Consider the following 17,110-nt stretch of genomic DNA (forward strand, 5'->3'; position numbering starts at 1 on the left):
AAGTGCTCAAAAATGTGTCAGAAGGTCAAGGTTATCTCTTCTTATTTTATTCTTGTTATTTTATTCTTGTTAGTGAAGCAAGTCATTGGTGTGACAACTGTGGTGATGATCTATGCAGTTTACACAGTCAGGCTCTTGCTTGGTTCAACTATCATCAAAAGCAGCCAGAGGCATGAGTCCTTCATCATCCCCAATCCAGGGCCAAGGTGGCTGTGTGGCATGTGGGACGCACAGCTCTGCCCAGGTGTAGGTCACCTGGGACCAACGGTCAGAGACAGGGCACTGTTCTGTGCTCTAATGGTGTGAAAAAAAGTGACAGCAATAGCTTTACAGAATCAACCAAGGCCAAAGGGGTCATTTAAATGTCCCAGATCAAATACTACCTTCTATAGGAGAAAAAATGGAATGCTATAGGTGCTATTTAGAAATCTGGGGATTCAAGAAGGTTTACAAACATATCTTGTGACTGTTAAGTGCTAAAGATAAACAGGAGTGTGATTTGTTTCCTTATGAAAAACATGAGCACCTTGGGGATGGCTTTTCTGTTCTATTTTTCTACGCTCTAAACCAGTATTTTCCAAACTGTATTTCTCAGTACATTAGTACCATGAGTGGTTAATAGTGTGCCTCTAATAAAGGATTCCCTAAATATATGTGGTGCATCTACGATGAGCTTTTTTAATGATAAAACAGGGATCCTGTAGAATGTAAACCGTAGATTGCTCTGTTCACGCCACTGATGAGGCTGCTGCTTTATCCAAGCTAATGAAGACACAATTCCCCTGAGATTACATTTTTATTGGCTTCTTCAGCACTTAAAATGTACAGATTATTGCTCAGTTGGGGTTACTTCTCCAGAACATTAACCTCAGCAATTACTAGTGAATTTTCTCATTATTTCTTCGTTTTTGGCTTCATTTACTGAATGTTAAAAATATAGATTTCCTCGCCCTGGCAGGATAGCTCAGTTGGTTAGAGCATCACCCCGATACTCCAAGGTTATGGGTTCGATCCCCAGTCAGGGTACATACAAGAAGTAACCAATGAATGTGTAAATAAGTGAAACAACAAATTGATGTTTTTTTCTCTCTCTTTTTCCCACCCCCTCCCTCCCTCCTCCTCTCTCTCACATCATTCAAGAAGATTTTAAAAAGAGAAATAGTTTTCTTCCATATGTTGATGATAGCCTCAACTCACCTGACTAACCTTAGCTCATGTTCCTTCTGTTTTCATGACTTTCATTCTTGCTAAGTCTTTTGACTTCAGTGATTCGCCAAATACTTTAACTTTTTACACTTCATGACAATCCTCTCCCCAACCCTCATTCTCTGTATGAAGGGTTAATGATGTTTACGGATCTTGTTAATTTTTATTTATTGATTGATTTGAGAGAGAGAGACATCCACTTGTTGTTCCATTTATTTCTGCGTCATTGGTTGATTCTTGTATGTGCCCTGATGGGGGATGGAACCTGCAACCTTGGCATATCGGGACGATGCTCTAACCAACTGGGCTACCCGGCAGGGGCTATGAATCTTGTTAAAATGTCAACTTATTCAGTCAGCCAGTCAGTCAGTCAGTCAACTGTTAAACACTGAAGACTTATCCTGAGCTGGGCGTTGTTGTAGGATCAGTGAATAAAGGGATTTACTCATCCCTGAGAGATGGGAAGATCTGTGTAATAATGCACAGCTAGGTATGGCTATCTTTTAGGGAGACAAGTGCTCTATAAATCAGGGAATTATTATAATATTTACATGTCGGTCTCATGAAAAATGATATAAGCAGTTTTCACTAGAATACGAATCCTGGTAATTTGCATTTATATAGCACATTATTGGCACAACAGCTTTGTCCCTTCAAGTAGCTTCATTAAAAATGGTTTTGTTTTAATTATCTCTCACACAGCAACTATAAAATGATTGTAAAACAATTTGTAAGTATGCGTGTTATCCATAAATGCTAAATAACAGTCAAATTATAAGCACTAGGCAGTGGAATCTGACATTCCTCAGGATAATGTTTCGGTTGTTCACCTGATGTGCTGTCAGCTCTGGAGCATTACATCTGGAAGCCGACAGGTGTGTGTCTGGGGAGGGAAAGGGGTGGGGACACTTACCCTAGGAGCATCCCAGAGGAAAGAGAACTTTGTTTTACTCTCTAAAATTTGTCTGTATCTTACTACCCCTTAGTAGATCAAGTGAAATTATTTCCAAAGAAAACCAAGGTATGCATGAAACATATATGCATTTGTGGACTGGTAGCTTGCATTCAGCTGTATAAGGTGCTTTAAAGATTAACTAATAAATGGACAAAATAGACATCTGAACCCTTCATTCGGTTCTTCATTAACGGACTCTGTGCAAATCACTGTGAATGACAGCTTGGAAACAGCAATGAACGAGCTTGTCCTGATCCCTGAGCACCCATCAAACGAAGGAAGCACCTGGTAGCATTTACATAATCACTTTTCTCCTCCAGTGCTCTGGGAATCACATCTATTTTTGCCAGCACTGCAGAGTTAAGTTTAAAGTTCTCAGTGGCTACTCACTCGGAGTGCAGTTGCTCTGTGGATCCCTCCTGGAGCCCACGGTTCCACTTCCAGCCCATTACCCCATTCTCCTATGGACTGGTAGAGGGACAGGGCAGGGATGGCAGCAGACCTGAGCTGCAGGCGAAGAGCCTACGATTCAGAGAGGATCAATCGCTTGTTCAAAGTAACGCAGTCCAGAATCAAAGGAGGGAAAGGTGCTCACGAATATGAGATGTCTACAATCTGATTTCCCCCACATCACACGCTTCACAATGAAAAAAATTAGAATTGAAAATATGTACTTTTCCATTGCTACGTGAATGAGTGATTAATTGAATAAATGAATGAATGGATATAAAGTTTTATACTGATGTCCTTTACTGACTTCTCAAATACTTGCTGTCTTTAGAAGGAAGGCCCCTGGGACACTTAATTTTAACTATGTCCTTAGCATCTCTCTTCTTACCACGGACGTGATCGCCACCTCACCCTGCTTCCTTCTCCATCCCTGTCGAACCACAGAGGAAAGGAGCCCCTCCTTTGCTCCAATTCTTGTCCTGAGATACTTCTCTGAGAAGAGACTGGGGCTAGAGGTGGGGCAGCTTTGGCAATTTCAGTCTCCAGCCTGTGCCCTGCCCTGCCTCTGAAGTTCAGAATCTACTTACTTTTGGGTTTATACTCCTATCTGGCCTATGATCCAAAGCCAGTAGCGACTGGGAGTCTCAAAATTAACCTTTAGAGCACTGGAGAAGAAACTCAATTATTTAAACAACATCAGGGGCTTCCTTTGCTGGATGGATGCTCAGTAGAGGCACCTGTGGCCAAATCAATCAGCAGGATCCACTGAGGGTCTGCGATTCCACACCTGTGCATTGCAATAGCCAGCCGTGCTGGGTATGTGTGTATCCCTAGCTGGCCTGAGGTTTCCTACTTATGGATTCTTCTTGCACAGTGCCTAACACGTAAATGTTTATGGACTCAAGTCAGATTGAATCAGACTTGCCTGAGCCTCAGATTCCACATCTGAGATGAAGGTTCTGCACTTAGAATGATGCCTAGGGGACTTCTAAAAATGAAATATGTTCTGGCTGGGATAAAGATGTCATTTTTAGAAAAGAACATGTCTTGACTAAAATTCCAGGTCCACTGCCTGTGTATTAGTTGTGTGGTTTAGACAACTCATTTCACTTCTCTGAGCCATCTGTAAATGAAGGCAAAAATGTCCATTCCCAGCACTGAGGTGGGAACTCATTAACAGAAGGTGCTCAGGAAATACTTGTTGAATGAATGCTGCTCAAATAGTTCTGAGGACCTGCTCTCTATTTTAATGGGCTCTGACCCGAACTTCCCACGCTGAGGCTTTTTCCTAAAGTTGTCAAGCTTTGGAACATAACAGAAAGGACCCTTTCCCTTTGTTCTCATTTCCCACCACAGCAAAGGTTACTTGTGCAGCAAAGCGCTAATTTAAGGCCGCTAAGGTATTAAGTCCTTTGTCCCCTCCAGTGCTTCCACTCCACTCCTGGAGCGGTGTGGGGAGCCCCATCCTTGTTTCCCACCTTGAGCCATTGACTCGGTGAGAGCAGGTATCATGGCCTGTTCATGCTCCAAAACTGCCCCATGCAAGGTGCTCTCGCAAAGAAATAACTCCTTCCCACCTAGAATTTGATTTCCTATTTCTGCAGGTCTGCAAACTGGATATCTCCTTACCCAGGCGACAGATGAGACCCTGGGAAAGTTGGCTTTCTCTACTCAGGAACGCACTTGAAACTGGGCTGAACTCAGTCAACATAATTGTTCAGCTGGAAAAAAATCTCTCTTCTAAATTAGGACACAAGAAGCTTGGTTACTAGAAGGAATTGGAAAAGGGGTCTTCCACATGTCCACGCAATCTAACTGCTTCTGGACAACACCCACAATCTAACTTAAACTGGCCCGAAAGAGAATGGTTTTGTACCTACCAAAGACACAGAGGATCTACTGTACAGTAACTCCAACGCTTTGTTTAAATTAGGTCTATCTGCCTGGCCCAACAAAAACAAACTGCCATGGCTCTTTGAATTTCTCAGGAGTAGGTGTTGAACATTTATCATTAAAGTCACCCATTACTAATTCCAGTTTGCTTCATTTTGTGTGCTTCTTCTCAAATAGACTGGTGTGAATGTACAGACTTGGTCTGTCTGCAATGAGTTCTGTGTCCTGAAAGTTGGGTAAAGTATGGGAATCTCATAGGTACACCTCTGCTCACTAACTGTAGAGACTAAGGGGCTTTCTAATAGTTATCTAGACAGATAAATTAATTGATAGGTTTAGTTAGTTCATATGCCAATATCAGTGACATCATCTAGTCCTCTGGGCATTGACCCTCCAAGTTCTGTTTTCTCTAGAAAGTCACCTCTGCTTGTAGGAAGCAGTTGCCCAACAAGCACATTTTGATAATGTAGCTTCACTTATGTCAGTAACTTCCCACTGCATTGTGCTTGTTGTTCTAAATAATTTTATTTCATCCTGTCTGAAGTATGCATTGCAGCCACTGTAGATTCATTTCTAATTCTTACCCATCCCGTCCCAGTAACTCTGGTGACTTTACATTTATGAATTGTAAATATCATTCTAATAAAATGATAGTGAATTGCCAAGTCCCTTCAAATGTGTAAATATTGGAAATATTTCCCTAGCAACAGCCAATTACTGTAGGCAGGGAAAGTCATTCCATTGGGACCACTCATCCTCCAGCTTATTTCAGTATCAGAAAACCTCTTAATTCTGATTATTCCTTCAGTTCTGAGTCAGCCAAGACCAGAGATATTATGTAAATGGATCAAAATGGAAGAAGTGTAATAATAATTCCTAATGGGGAGACGTCTGGTTCAGAATCAGCCTGGAAACCCATTAGGAGAGGTATCAACCTGTTACTGTCCTCTGTGACCTTGGGAAAGTGCAACACAAGACGGAGAGGCAGAGAAGACAACAGCAGAAACCAGTTATTGATCACTTGCCCTGTGCCAGGCACTGTGCAGGAGGATTTTGTTTAATCCTTACATTATGCAAGAGATTAGTGTGATTTCCATTTTACAGATGAGGAAACTGAAGCTCAGAGATACTAAGTTCACATAGCTGGTCGGTACTAGAGGCAGAGTTTAGACTCAGGTCCATCTGACTCTGAAGTAAAATTGTCTTATATATTTAATTGGCCTTTAGGCTATTTCAAAGAGGCTAAGATACCCAAGATGGTGGCACTATAGTCTCAGGCTAAGATTGGCAATTTCAGGCCCAGGGCAAGAAGTGACCAGATCAGTTGCACCAGTTGGGTGGGCTGCAGAGTCAGGAAGGGGCCTAAACTCTGACCCTTTAGAGTTCAGGGCAGAGTGGTCAGGGTGCTGCATCAGGGCTTGACCCTGACTTTGGGATGAGGGAGAAGACACTGAAAATGTTACCCACCCACCCATCCTGACGGCATGTGCCCCCTTAATACCCATGCTACTCTCCCTCTCTGACCCTCTTTTCTCCTTATTTCAAATACTTGCCACCTGCACTACCTGCTGATGCCCCGTCACCTCCACCCAGGGCTTCTGCAGTGGCCTCCTCAGGAGCACCCTGCCTCCACTCTCAGTCTCTCTAACCTTCTCACCACCTAATGAACAGAGTAATTTTCCCTAAGAGGGCAATAAAGACTAATCAAGAGATTTAAGCAGGATGATTACATAATTAGATTTACAGTTTAGAAAAATTAAACTCTGAGGAGTTAAAGCAAGATGATCCACCCCCCCTCCCCCTTCCTAACCTCTTCAGGATTTCTCCCACCCACCCACTGCCCTCCAGGCAAATTGAGTGCAGGACGACCCTCTGCCAGGTGCCCCCCCCCCCCTCCTGTGGGCCCTGGACCCAATAAAACTTCTCTATGAAGCTATCCTTACCTCCTTACGCACTCCAAGGAGCCTCACTCGAAGTGCTAAGGACTCTCATTACATTGAAACAGTTGACCCTTACGGTGCAAGGGTAAGGGCATCAACCCCTCCCCTCGACCCACAGTCTAAATCCCTGTATTAATTTAGACTCCCCAAAACTTAACTACTAATAGCTTACTGTTAACCAGAAGCCTTACCGATAACATAAACATCCTGTATATTATATGTATTATGTGCTATATTCCTCTCATAATGGAAGCTTAGAGAAAAGGAAATGTTATGAAGAAAACCATGAGGAAGAGAAAATACATTTATACTAGGTACTGAAGAAAATCCATGTATAAGTGGACCCGTGAAGTTCGAACCTGTGTCATTGAAAGGTCAACAGCAGTTTCTTTGTACTCTGTCTCCACTACCAGAGTGGGAACCCCTCAAAGACAGGGGCCACACCCCTCATATTTCCATCTATAGCTCCCAGAACAGAGCCAAGCAGTGGTCACTTTCAGATGATAGTGGGATAAGCCAGTTAAACAAACCGGCGTCTTACAGAAAGTGGCTTGGGTAAGGAAAAGATCCTCTTCTTCATGGTCCCTTAGGGGTGTTTGCTTTCTTTAAAAAAAGTCTATTTAGACCTTCTGCCTATTTTTTAAAAAAATCTATCTTGCCCGGCGTGGCTCAGCAATTGAGCGTCGACCTAGGATCCAGGCGATTGGGATTCGATTCCTAGTCAGGGCACATGCCCGGGTTGTGGGCTGCAGCCGATCAATGACGCTCTCATCAGTGATGTTTATCTCTCTCCCTCTCCTTTCCTCTCTCTGAAATCAATAAAGATATATTAAAAAAAAATAAAATAAAAAAAATCTTTATTGATTTCAGATAGAGGAAGGGAGAGGGGGAGAGAGAGAAACATCAATGATGAAAGAGTTGTCATTGATCGGCTGCCTCCTGCACACCTCTGCTGGGGATCAAGCCCGCAGCCCAGGCCTGTGCCCTGACTGGGAATCGAACCTTGACCTCCTGGATCCTAGGTCGACACTCAACCACTGAGCCATGCCCAGCCGGGATGCCTATTTTCTAATTGGATTGTTTGGGGGGGGGGGGGTTTGCTATCAAACTATATGAATTCTTTATATAATTTGGATATTAGTCCTTTATCAGATATATGCCTTGCAAATATTCTCTCCCACTCAGTAGGTTGCCTTTTCATTTTGTTGATGGTTTCTTTGGCTGTGCAGCAGCTTTTTAGTTTGATGTAGCCATGTGTTCATTTTTGCTTTTGTTTCCTTTGCTTTTGGTGTCAAACCTAAAAATTATCACTAATGTCAAAAAGCTTACTGCCTATGTTTTCTTCTAGGAGTTTTATGGTTTCAAGTCTTTTGTTCAAGTCTTTAACCCATCTTGAGTTAATTTTTGTGCATGGTGTAAGATAGAGAGATAGTGGTCCAGTGCAAATGTTGATGGTAAGTGGGGTAATCTCATCTCATTAGAAACTCCAGGACCATTTATTTGCAGCACTGCAAAGAGAGGTGCAAGAATTGACTACAGTTTTGCACTAGAGTAGTTTAGACTCACATGTAAGAGCTCTGGCATTTTACTTGAGAGGTTATGCCTACTGGTCCAGAGACCCCTCATTTAGTCCTTAACATAATTTTGCAAATGGCTCTAAGGCACCTTGGGCAGTCACAATGATTAGGTTCTTTGTTTACAAGTACCAGTGACCTTCCTTTGTTAGATCTCAGCATCCCCACCCCTGAGACCATTTGGTACAATGAAGCAAGTCTCAGACTGAATTCCCCCATGCATATTTCTATTAACAGGCATAAAATAGTCACATGTCTGTTGTAGGGTTTGATAAGTCTCAGAAATTTTCCCTTTTAGTCTCTGACAAGCATCTCACATGCTGGTAGAGGACACACCTGGCAGTAGTCTTTAACTGGCCTTCCAATAGCAGACAAAATCCCCTGGAAATGACTCAACACAGGATGGATTTCATAGGCCCTGCTGCCTCTTCCAAGGGCTCACCTGTTCATCCAGGAAGGTGCTTGTACAATAGTTCTAGTCAACTCATATGTCAACTGTACTCATTTCACCAGTGAGAAACATTTACTAATATTCATTATGACTAGCAACAACCCTCTGGTGCAGACTGGGTATAAATAAGGTTGAGGCTTGCCTGAAGCTTATGGTGGTTTCTGATTACTCATTCAAATGCTAAATAACCACCTACAGAGTGTGTAGGCCCAATTAGGGTTCTTCAGATGTTACCCGACTACCCTACTGTGTAGAATATAATTATCCTACACACCACCTGTCACATTCAGACACTCCATATGAAGTCTTTGGGCCACTCTTCCCTGAGAGATTACACTACCCCAACACAGCCACTTTCCAGAAACCCTGACTTGCTTCCCTAGTAGCAGCTTTCCCTCCAGTTGTGGATCAGGGCTGGAGAAGCTTTTTGGCTTTCACTTAGGTGAAAGCCTGCTGCAGCCCAGAGTAACCTCTGTTCCAGCAGTCCCTGGCTACAGAGCTGATCTGACTGTCTAATACCCAAAAGGAAGCATCTTGGCTCCCAGATTTCTGAGTATTCCACTGCCTGTCCTATTCCAGGGCTCCAAAAAGCTACCTGTCCATTCAGTTGTAAGTCCATCTTCTCCGGCCAATTCGGGAGGCTTGTAGCTCCCAATCCACTCCCTGGGTGGTCTGTGCCTGTGTGAAGGGAGATTGTTCTAGGCTACACACATTGCTCACAGGGCCCAGCCACTCAGCACTCCAGGCCATAGCGGGTGGATCTTGATCCTACAGACTCACTGTGGACACCCTGCTTAACCCACCTGACTAAGACCAGGAGGGCGGGGAGCCACTTATCATTCAGTCATTCATTCCCTCTTTTACCAGATATTAGTCGATGACAAGTGTGGTTGAGCTGGATCGAACACTTAGTCCTGCCCACCCAGATATCTGTCTCTAAGGGAGACAGACAAGTGACTAGGAAATTATGACATGAAATGAGAAATGCTGTGATAGGGCTAACTGCAGGAAGCCATGGAAGAATGTAAAAGGGGCAACAACAAAGCTTGAGGAATCAGAGAAAACTTCTTAGAAATACTGACCTCTAAGAAAAGCATGTTCAAAGGCCCAAAGGAGAGCCAGGACTAGGAAGGCAGTATGGCTGGCCTGCAGATTGGGACTGTTAACAATGGGCAGGTCTTTGAAGGGCCTTGGTGTCAAGCTAGGGAGTCTTGGTGATGGTAGTGAAGAGCCACGGAGTGCTCAGGTGAATACCTTTTCTCTCAATGAGCAACACAGGCTTTGCACTGTCTCAGAAACTTCACTGGGGCCCTAATGCAAAAAGAACACTATGACAGACCAAACCTGATACTTCCATTCGCTGCTAGGTGTTCAGGGTACCCCCTCCCACTTTCATCAGGACTCAGAGGGCCAAGTAATGAGGGCATCCATGTCACTGGCATGGAAATAAATGAGCAAGACTCTACCAGATGGAAATAATCCCTTCCCAGGGTAGAAGCTAAACTAAAATTCTAAAATGACTCTATTGTCATTTGTCTGAATACAACTAATTTCTTCTTGTTCTATTAAAATCAAGTCCTAGATACTGGAAACAGAAATCCAAGCTGCCATTACTTGGTCATGTTAACAATTAGTATTTCAGCCTTCCATAGAGACACCCCAGCTCATGTTGTTTGCATTTGCTGATGAGGACATAATACAACTAAGAAAAGTCACCCCATGGAAAAATCTGTTTTCCTTCTGTTCTGAAAAGAAAACTCGCATGACATCAAACAGAGTAAGCATGTATGTCTGGCATATGCATATAGCACGGTAGATTAATACCCTCAAAAAAAACCCTGCCCCCCCCCCCCAGCCCTTTTCACCTATTGGCCAACTGGAGATTGGAAATATCCAGAGAAGAACTTTATGCCTTACTCACCTACATTCCCATTTCCCATAATTAGGCCAGTCCTAATTTTCCCTGTATTGTCTCTGCCACATTAGTTTTGTGAGACAATGGCATGTGAGACAATGGGGCATAACTCAAATACAGGGCCACTTGGAATGAGAAACCAGCAGAGGACTCGCAGGAGGACTGCATTATTCATGAAAAGCCATCCGAACAATTGGAGGATAACATTAGATTTTAAATCACAGTGGCAATTACAAGACAATTATCCAAAATGGTGTAATTGCCATAGCACAGTGTATGTGGCAGAACCTAGGCAGTGTTCGTGCCACTTTCTCTTAATGCCATGAGGAAAACTGGTCTGTACATTGAAAGAAGAAATTCTACTGAGGAAAACATTTCTATTCTCTCCCCCATGCCCCATACAGCTATCAACCTGAGCCTAAGTGAAAAATGGAGCCCGAGGCCACGTTTAACTCTTTCAGGACCCCCCTTGCCTTGATTACTACAAAATATGTTGTCAGTAATTCCACCCTGAGCTTGTGCGAATTTTGATCCAAGCATAGAACATAAATCCCACTTTTTCTAGGTGATGTCTCTTAGCCAAGGATACTGCACAAGGGGCAATGGGTAGTCACTTGCTTTGGGGGCAGCAAACTCAGGTTTATTAACGGTTGTAATACTGAAAGCATAATTTAGTGTTTGCTATTATAAGGCAGCTACCATATACTGAGTGCGTATGACACGCAAAATACTTTTCATAAGTTATTTAACTTAACCTCAGTGAGTCGTGATTTCCATGCATTCATTTATTCAACAAATATCTATCCAATATCTTCTTCATATCAGGCTCTGGTCTAAAATCTTGTGCTGCATCAATGACAAAACAGAGTCCTGTCTTCTTGGAGCTCACTTCATGGCAGTCATTTTGCACAACTCTCATGGGTACAATGGACTGTCCACAGCACTGGCAGAGCCAAATGCAAATTGGTATCAAAACATTCTCCACCTCTTTCCTAATCGCTCTCTGTTCTGTTCCATTTCTCTCTCCTTTCCTTAAGCACCTATTAATTTAAAATGGGCACATCCTTTGATTGAACAATTTCAGTATTAGATCTTTATCACACAATATGCTTGCATAACATTGCTAAGATATGTTCAGTGATACACATTGCAGTGTTGTGAGACACAAATTGAAAACAATGCAAAATGTCCATCAAAAAGGGGACTATTAAATAAATTAGGGTGCATCCACACAGCAGAATATTAGGCAGCTGCCAAAAGAATATGTTGATTAAGGAAAATGTCCAGACTCTCATGATGTGAAAAAGGCAAGTTTCAGAACAGTGTGTACAACTGGATCCCACATTTCTAAATTTCACACACACACAGGAGAAAGTCTGGAAGGGTCTGCCTCAAAATATTATCTGGAAGAGCCGCTGGAAAGTAAGTTGGGGATAGGGAAGACTTTAGTTTTCTTCTTTACTTACCTTCTGATTTAAAATGTTTATAGATTTCGGAGAGACAACGAGATGGCAGTGTAGGTAAACGCGGCACCTGGCGTCTCCCACAACCACATCAGAATTACAACTAAAATATGGAACAACCATCATTCAGAACCTCCTGAAATCTGGCTGAACAGAAGTCCCACAGCTAGGAAACTGAAGATCCACATCGAGACTGGGAGGAGGGGTGGAGATGTGGGGCAGAATTTGGGCTGAATCTCGGAGAGGAGGCTGCGGGCCCACACCTGGTGTCGCGGGTTACACCCGGGAGGACATCTCGGCGGTGGAGGTTTCCTGGAGGAGGGAACCTGTCCCAGCCCCACAGCAGGCCCCCCAGCCCAGGGCTCCAGGGCTGGGAAGAGACGTCCCCACAACTCCGGGCTGTGAAACCAGTGGGACTGTCCCTGAGGGTCCTGGAGGCTGCGGGAGCCCCAGCAGCTCCTCCTAGAGGCCCGCGCACGGACTCACTCAGACGCTCCCTCTGAGCCCAGCGCCGGGCAGCAGCCTGAAAGGACCCGGGACACTCGGGAGGAACTGACCTGCCTGAGATCTGGGCGAGAGCTGGAGGGCGGCTTCCTCCCGGGCAGAAGGGCTGGCGGAGGCCATGGCTCCTTGGCGAGTCCTCTCGGCACACAGCCGGCAGGCAGGCGCCATGTTTGAATCGCCAGCACCTGACTCACACCTTTGGCCCCGCCCCGTGATTCCCGGAGGCCCCGCCCCTCCCCACCTGCAGCTCATCCAGGCCATTTCCAGGGGCTTTTCTGTGCAAGTGGCCTATCCTGCCTCGGGCTTTGGACTTTCCTAAAATCTCTCCAACAAGCAGCAGCTGACCTCAGCGTGCCCCATACCTCTGGATAAGCGGCCCCAGGCCTGGCACTAGCGGCAGCTGCTTTGGCTCATAGCTTGGCCTCTCCTGGACACCTCCAAGCCCAGCACAAGGAGCAGTCATCTACAGATTGCTTTGGGAACACCCATTTCTCATGCCCATCAGGGCACTGGGGCCTCACCTCAAGGTCTCCCACTCCCAAGGCCTCTTGGCAGCATCCACAGCTCCAGGGGCTCTCATTCTCGAGCTGGGACACTTGCCTCCCCGCCCCAGGGGACAAGCTTGTGATCCAGCCTCATGTGAAGGATTCTTCTCATGGCCTCCTCAGCTCAAGTCTCCCAGCTCGGAAGCTCCATCTTCCATGAATTCATCCACAGCCCTCAACTATACAAAAGACAAATCACTAAAACTTAAATATGATGACTTTGTAAAAGGGAGAAAAATATTATTTATACACAGTGCATAAACAGAATGTAAAATGATGTCAATACTGTGATTACAACTGTGAAAAACTATGCAGATGAATGAATGTAAAGTAATATAAAATAAAAACAGAAACTGTTAGGGCGGTAGAAGTGTGGTGAGTTCTCTCCGCAATAAAAGCTTAGTTAGTCCCGAGGGGCATGTGCAGTTGGCCTGGGTCCTAGGCCACATTCTCTAGGGGGTGGGAGGACTTCCTTCAGAGTGTACTTAGGAGGAGTTAATTGTGGGGCGTTAACTGTGTGCTTTTCTTACTCTTCTTTTAGTGGGGCAACGAGCAATGGAATTCTTAAACATAACAAATGGAGAATAAAGAAACTTAGAGGGTTTTTGCTTTTTTAAAGAGAAAATAAAAATAAAAATAAAAAGCTTATTTGGTATTGCTGTTGCTGCTTGTCCATCAAAACATGCCAATCAAAATGGAAAACTGGATGAGGTCTTTTTGCCTGAGGAGCAGAGGGTGGGCTATTTCTACTGGGCTTGTTTCTTATTTCTGGGCCTCCTTGGCCTAGAATGTTTGCATGCACCAAGCACCTATTGTGTCTGCACCTATCAGCAGCATCTCCTTTAACCACCACCCCAACTCTGTAAGGAAGATGTGACTTGTTAACACTAGTTCTTGGAATCCAGGAATCAGCAGGGTTGGTTCTTTTTGGAGTTTCTGAGGGAAAATCTGTTCAATGCCTCTCACCTAGTTTCTACTGGTTGATGACAATCCTTGGTGTCCCTTGGCTTGTAGACAAGTCACTTCAATCTCTGTCTCCACCTTCACATGGCATTCTCCCTTGTGTGCGTCTGTCTCTCTTTTCCTCTTCTTAGAAGGACAACAGTCTTGTCTGGGTTAGGGGCCACCCTAATCCAGTGTGATGTCATTTTAACTTGCATTCAACTGCAATGATCTTATTTCCAAATAAGGTCACTTTCACAGGCATCGGGGACTGGGACTTCAGCATACCTTTCCAGGGAACACCACCCAACCCACAGCAGAGGGAATCAAATCCAGGCCTCTCTGACACCAAATCTATGCTCTTGGGTGGGGCCCTGGGAGATCTTGACAGCACAATTAAAGCAGGGATTTTGTAGGTACAAAATGAGGCAACATAGACCATAAAATCATTTTGACAGTCTTGAAAATGCAGGCTGGATAACTGATACATTAATAAAAGCATTGCAAGTACACCTGGCAATATTCAAATAATCACTGTTGAAATAATGTGAAAAATGGGTAATTCAGACACAGTAGATTGCAGCACATCTTCTGTGAATGCTGGGTTCATCAAAAAGTGAATTTAGTTCTTAATTTTTAATTCTATGAGTACTAATTGAAGACTAAAAAGTGTTGACAGCCTCTTCCTGTCAAAGAAAGTGAGTGTAATTCCTTGGTAACTGGAGTTCACCTCCATTATACATAGGAATAATTTATTCATTCCCCTGACCCCAGTATGGAACATCAGTTAATGAAAGAGAGCCACACACACACACACACACACACACACACACACACACACAATTAGAAAGGGAACAACGGTGGCAGCTTAGTGTTAAAGAAGACACGAGATTCAATTGTGATTTGCACATTTCTCTCTCTAGTATTTTTCAACTCTGACAATCATTTCCATGATTTAAATTAAGTCATTTGATCTCGATTTTTACTGGAAAATCAAAATCAAAAGAAATAATTTAATTTGCTGACTGCAGTGCATGAACCTTGCTCTTCACATTATCCAAATTTAAAATCTATGCCAGAAGATGGGAAAATTAAATTTTCTCATTGCTAAAATGATCGGAATAATTCAGTGGCATGCCTCCAGGTTACAGTTTCTCTAATTACCTTGTATCCTGAATTCTTAACTAATTATATTCTGAGACACGAGAAAGTCCCTTTGAGCTCAGAGCCCATCCTAAACCCTTTTCTGTGCTAGGTGGGTTATTTACACAGTAAGACTTATCGCTGCATTTCAGCTTTGTCCCTGAAGTTGCTGCCCTTTGGTCATTTAATCTCACTCCTCTCAGAGTCAATTTCCTACCGTTTGGAACAAGCATCCCGACCGTGAGCCTTTCCGCACACCAAGATCGCCTCACCTTTCACCCAATTCCTTTGCGACCTGGTTAAGCGACGTTTCCTTCTGGGTCACAGCAATGACACCGTGTTAAAGGCCCTGCCTCGGGAAGCAGCTCCTGAAGTTGCTCGGGGCCCGGCCTCATCAGAGAGGGGCTGGGCGAGGGAGACGAAGAGCCCCGCACGGGGACGCAGGCAGCAAGGCCCCGCACCCCCTCTCTGTGCAAAACACGCTTATTTAAATAAGATGCTGGGTAAGTCTCCAAAGAGTTTTCTCAGCCCGCATGACTCCAGAGAACACCTGAGCTTTAATTCAAAGAATGTTTCTTTTTTATTGCTACTTTTAATCATTATGACTGAACTGTTTCTCCAGCAGCCACACTGGATGGGGCCCCTGGAAATGATTAAAGCTCCTTTTCCACAGGGGAACTGGGATGAAAATTAGGAAAAATGATATACGGCTACCATTTGAGTGTTGCTTGTTTCTCAGACGCCGTACTAAGCTGTGTGTGCAGAGCATCATTGTCTTCTCAGAACTGACCTACGTTGTAGGTGAAGCAATCGAAGGACACAGTGATTGAGTAACTGGCCCAGGTTCACCCCTGGTGTGTGTGGGAGTCCAAGCTAAAAGCCCAGCGTGCCTCCCAGACATTCACGGGCACCTGGAGCACCCGGGAACTTGTTAATACGCTGATTCTAACTCACCGGGCCTGGGATTCTGTGTTTCTAGCAAGCTTCTGGTGAGGTCAATGTTGCTGGTCCATGGACCGCAATTTGAGGAGCAAAGTGCAGCTTCTACAGCAATACATTATGGTTCCTTTAATGTTCCCTTTTCCTTTTTAACTGGCAAAAGCTCATATGGAAATTCATGTTTCAAGGATTCCTTTGTGTTGGTCTACCTTGCAGAGATGGACATTCTCAAGGTTAAAGGCTGTGGAACAGCCATCACTCAGACACGCCTGATGCTATAGGAACCTCAGCACTCACTCTCTCTGGAATCTGCTTAGGTTTTCCTTGGTAAAATCTGTATTGCCTGGACCTGCCTGTCCAAGTGCATGACCTGAGAGCCAAGCATTTAGTGCTTCAGAGAGAATGAGTTCTGGGTGGGTGTGCCAGCCGGCCGCCTGCCCTCTGTGAGCCCTGCCCTGGACACAGGGAGAAGCATCACAGGTGACGATGTCTATAGACGTGGAGGTGTAACGGGTCAGTTCTCGTGGGGAAGGCAAATTGCACAGCGGTTCCCAGCCTAAGGTCTCTGAGAATCGACAGAGCGTGGCATCTGAAACTCAGGCCAGTTCCATGCACTCGGAGGACTGAGCTACATGGTTGCTACACACTGTGTGGACCTGTTGGTAGGGTAATTCTTGGACGAAGCCATTTTGAAGGCAATTAAAATGGGAGACATGCTCTGATTTAAAAATGGACATATTCTTTGACCTAAAAATTCTGCTTCTAGAAATCCATTTTTCAGAAATCCTAACACATGTGCCACCTTTTCATGGGAGCATTGTCCATAATGTCCAAACATAAGAACAGTCCATCAATGAGGGCACGATTAAATAAATTATGGAATGACTGCAATGTGGAAAACAATGCGGCCATTAAGAAGATTACAGCACTTAACCTGCTGAGATGTCTAAGATAGACTGTTAAAGGGACCCAGCAAATTTCAGGACAATATATAAAATAGGACCCAATTATGTAACTACCTCTCATCTACATATGTGTCTGTGTCCATACACAGGGAGTCTTCATTATCCGATCACTTTTGGAGACACCTACAGGGGAGGGGTTCTTTATGACCTTCTTTTGCCTGTCTTCATTTTCTCATTTTTGTAATAACCTTGTGCTGCTTTGGAAAGGGAGGGAGGGAGGGAGGG

Source organism: Miniopterus schreibersii, assembly GCF_964146895.1.
Source record: "Miniopterus schreibersii genome assembly, chromosome: 12".
NCBI lineage: Eukaryota > Metazoa > Chordata > Mammalia > Chiroptera > Miniopteridae > Miniopterus > Miniopterus schreibersii.